At 36.0% G+C, this 4,694-nt stretch overlaps 1 non-coding gene across 1 annotated transcript; it reads left to right on the top strand.

Moving 5' to 3' along the window:
* Positions 1-3,078: 3,078 nt before the first annotated feature.
* On the top strand, positions 3,079-3,204 carry LOC127563679 (U6atac minor spliceosomal RNA). The gene has a single exon (XR_007954116.1). It is a non-coding gene; the product is annotated as a U6atac minor spliceosomal RNA (small nuclear RNA).
* Positions 3,205-4,694: the final 1,490 nt, after the last annotated feature.

Genomic DNA, 4,694 nt, shown 5'->3' with positions numbered 1-4,694 from the left:
GCCCTGAAGATGGACGATGGAATGAATGAATGAAAAAAAAAAGTACTTCTTAAGCACTTATCATATGAACCAAGCACTGTACTAAACACTCATTATCTACCCACCCCAACCCTCTGAGGTGTCATCTTTAAAACCTTATTTAACACTCACCCCACTTCTCTGTCTAGTCCCAAGTCTTGCTTTTTCTTCCTATAGAATATGCTTCTCTCTGATACAACCTGTCCATCATCACCTCATCCTTGGACTATTGTAATAATTTGCCTCAAGGCTCTACTCATTCCTATCCAAACTCTACTCAAAATGATCTTCTAAAGCCCAGATTCTTAAACATTGGGTTGTGATCCTATATGGGGTCTCATAACTGAATGTGGGGTTGTGGAATTGTGATTTATTATTGGTAAATATTTGATTTATATATCTATTTTATATACCTATATATCCCGGGGGTCACACACAAAAAATCCTGCTCTAAAACACAAGTACAGTTCCTTATCACTTTCATGATCATATGCAAAATCTTCATTAAAAAGATAATTTTCAAAAGCCCTTCATGACATGCCTTTTTGGTTTTCTTTTACCTTAACAACCCTCCCACCCCCACCCCACACTATCCAATCTAGCTACATCGTCCCTTGTTTTATACCTTCCATACACCACTTCATATCCTAACTCTATGCCTTTTCACTGGCTGTCCTCCATACCTGAAATTCTCCTTATTTCTGCCACTTGGCCTTCTAGGCTTCCTTGAAGATTCAGTTCAAATCCTACCTTCGGTTAGAAGCTTTCCCCAGCTCCTTTCATTCCTAATTCCTTCCCTGTGTATATATTGTATTTATCCCACATGTATTTTTTTTTTAATTTGCATTCTTCTCCCCTAGTAAAATGTAGGTTTCTTACGGACAGAGACCATGTTTTTGCCTTTCATTCTATCCCCAGTTCTTGGCACAGTGCCTGGCACATATCAAGTGCTTATAAGCACATAAATTAAAAAAAGAAGAAACTAGACTCTAGGGAAGTAACAAATGTAGCACTGTTTCGCTGCAGGGTAATTGCCAAGACCTGAGAGTTATTAGGATGTATTGGGTTGTCTGCCCCAAAGAAATGACCCACCACCATTAGGAAAGGAAAAGTGATTGTAAGCATTGGAGTGGAGAGAGATTTTGGGACCCTATGGCAATGAAGAGAATGGGGTTCAGTGTCTATCCAAGAAAGAAAAAGGAGAAGGAAACGTGGCTAACTCTACAGGTCATATTCCATGGGATAGCTGGACATTTGCCTATTGATAACCACAAAAGACAGGATCTATCCTTTTATGGGCTATTTTAGTAAATAAATGAATGAGATATCATTTGTTAGGTGCTTCCTATGTGCCAAACACTGTGCTAAGCCTTGCTATTACAAATAGCAAAAAACCAAGATTGTCTGTGTCCTCAGGACCCAGGTTCAGCTATGGGATAGATGGAAAGGTCATGTGAAATACCTTGGATTTGCGAAGCTGCTAAGAGCTTGGAAAACCCAGAAAAACAACCTTCAAAGTATTAATTCACAAATGAATTTTCCTTTATTCTGATTTCATTTTTATCTAGTAAATATTTAACAGATCAGTTATTTGGTCAAAGTCTATTCCAGATAAGAAATGCCAATAACCACTTAAGGAAACTATCAGGAAATCATGGGAGATGCAATGTTGTATGTTTTAGCTTATAGTAGCTAAAATTCCAGTTCTTTACTTCCCTGAAGGCGTTCTCTTCAGGGGCCATATTTCCAATTTGAATTTGCTTTCTCTGTAGATGTTCTTAGTACAGTTCAGTGGTTTATGAGTATGAAGTCTGTTCATTTGTCAGGTTGAAAATAACTCGTGCTTGCTCTAAATGCCAAAGACACCCTAGGTTAGTGCCAACCTTCTATTCATAAAAATTTATGTCTTGGGGCAGAGAAGGATATCTAAGAATTTTTAGTTTGTGAATTTCTTAAGGGTAGAGGTGCACAAGTGGGGTTTGCAAAGAATTTGTATTTTCTTAAATTTATATCATTCCCCCTACACTATACTCATTACCTACATCTCCTTATACCTAAAGCCACACAATTTCCTAACCACCTGATATATACCAAATATTGAAATGAAACCTGCTGTGTTTTATTGCTCATTTTCTCCCCTCTTTAAATTTAAAAGAAGAAAGAGGAAGTACAGATTTGAGAACAAGACTAGAGCTTACTGTTGGCAACTAGTGGGAAGTTTGTAACTACAAATTGAGGTTTTGGAACATCAGGACTACAAACCATTGGGTGTATCTCATTCATCTTTTCTTATTACAACTTTAATGGTGCAGTTTGATAAGAAAATGCCCATTTTATTTCATTTGAAAACTCACTTTTAAGGGGAAGCTAGATGGATTTGAACTGTGGTCCTGAAGTTAGGAAGATCTGAGTTCAAATGCAATCTCAGACATTTGTCAGATGTATGACCCTGGGTAAATCACTTAACCTGTCTCCACTACCAAAAAACAAAACCAAAAAGCCAACCCTCTGCCTCATTTTAAGTTTTTTGATGGTAACATGTAAGGATTTCAAGTCTGAATACTGGATTCAAATCCAGTTTCTAACACTTACTAACTATGAACTTTGGAAAGTAATTTGGCTTTTCCAAAATTTCCTCATCTATAAAATGGAGATGATAATACTTGCATTAATTAACTTAGAAGGGCTGTAAGAAAAGTTTTTTAATAAGCTTTAATACCTTACATAAATGTGAATTATTGTATCTCATTCAGCACTTAGAGTGCTTTATGCTTATTCTACATGGGGCTTGTGAGTCAACAAATAGCAGGGTGTGAGAAAGAAAACAGAAATATAAAACATATACTTAATAAAAGGACTCAAACTTAATGGAGGTGAAATAATCTAATCCTAAAAAATGAGGTGGTTGGACTTGATGGTCTCTAAGATCCCCTTCAGCTCCTAATCTAGAATTCCCTGAGTCTAAATTTGGAGCTGAGTAACCATAAACCAAAAGACTGAAGCAAATAATCTTCAGTAAAAAAAAAATATATTTTTTTAAATTTGGAAATTTACCTGGCTGTGTTATATGAAACAAGAAGAGGTTAGTATTCTCTCTGAAAAGAATGGAAGAGATCCTAGTTGCCTTTATATTACATATATGGCGAAGGCATTGCCAACCGTTTTGTCATCTAATTATTTTTATTTCATAAATGGCCAATGTGTTGATTTGTTTTCATAAACTGTCCCTTTTGTTTTAAGATAGATAGAAGTCATTAGGAATTGACTTTGATGTTTTCAAAAGCATCAATTATATATATACGAATACATATGTTTATTAAATAATTAAGTCCAAGGAACTGAGACAAATCCTACTTCCTCTAAGTGGGAACTGATGTCTGGAGTGACTGTAGGAGAACAACAGATCATGGAATCTCATTATTGTTGTTTGTAAGAATTGAGTGCCAGGTAGATACCAAAAGATGGATGAGCAGCCCTGAAAAGGGCTCAACAAATCCTTACACCAGAGGTGCTATTCCTCCTTGAACACTCCATACACTTTGGTGGAATTCTATATTGTAAAAAAACAGTGCATCCTGATTGGATGAGTAGATTCAATCCAATCCAATATGTATTTATCATCAGTTCTGCTATCTACATTATGATCTTAGGTAAATCCCTTAACTCCTGGGTCTCAGTTTTCTCAACTATAAAATGACAGGTTGGATTAATTAATTTCTAATATTCTCTCTTCCTTGAAATTTATGATCTGAATTGTATAAATATGTATACATATATAGGATTTAATATATATTTTAACATGTTTAACATATATTGGATTACTTGCTATCTAGGGGAGGAGTGGGAGGAAGGAGGGCAGAATTTGGAATACAGTACAATACTGAAAAATTATCCATGCATATGTTTTGAAAATAAAAAGCTTTAATTAAAAAAAAAAAAGAAATTTATGAGCTGATGTCTTCAAAACAGAGAGATGAGATGTCTTGATTACAGGATCTACTATCACCAAAACAGTTTTATGACCTTGGATCAGAATGAATTCATGATGAAATCTACTGTTGTCTCCCTGCTTCTTCCCTCCTACCCACAGTGGAATCTCTTATTTCCTTCAAGATTTGATTTAAGGTATATATTCTCTTTGAAGTCTTTACTATCTTGCCAGTTGCCATTGCTTGCTTTCCCAAAATTACCTTGTATTTCTTTTATATTCTGCATATACTTGTATAAGGATGTTTTTTACCCTGATAGAATACAAGCTTGTTGAGGGCTAGAACTATTCGATTTTTGTCTTTGTATGCCCATTATCAGAGGTAATGTGACCTGGTAGATGTAGAGCTGGGCTTCGAGCCAGGAAGCCCTGAGTTCAGGTTCTGTCTCTGATGCTTATTGGCTATTGGTCCTGGGCATTTAACTTCTTATGTCTCTAGGAGCTCTCTAGGAATTGAAGTTGCAGAGATGGTGTTGACCTGCTTTGGAGGCAGCTTGGTGGCTCAGTGTAGAGAGTCTGGGCCTGGAGGTCAAATTTATTTCAGGTATTCACTAGCTGTGTGATCCTGGACAAGTCCCTTAACCCTGTTTGCTTCATTTTCCTCATCTATAAAATGGGAATAATAACAGCACCTATTGTTGTGAGAATAAAATGAGATATTATTTATAAAGTATTTACTTAATACAGA

This window comes from Antechinus flavipes, chromosome 4 (genome assembly GCF_016432865.1).
Source record: "Antechinus flavipes isolate AdamAnt ecotype Samford, QLD, Australia chromosome 4, AdamAnt_v2, whole genome shotgun sequence".
NCBI classification, from domain to species: Eukaryota; Metazoa; Chordata; class Mammalia; order Dasyuromorphia; family Dasyuridae; genus Antechinus; species Antechinus flavipes.
The sequence above is the reverse complement of the archived record's forward strand: the minus strand, read 5'-3'. Positions and strand labels throughout refer to the sequence as shown.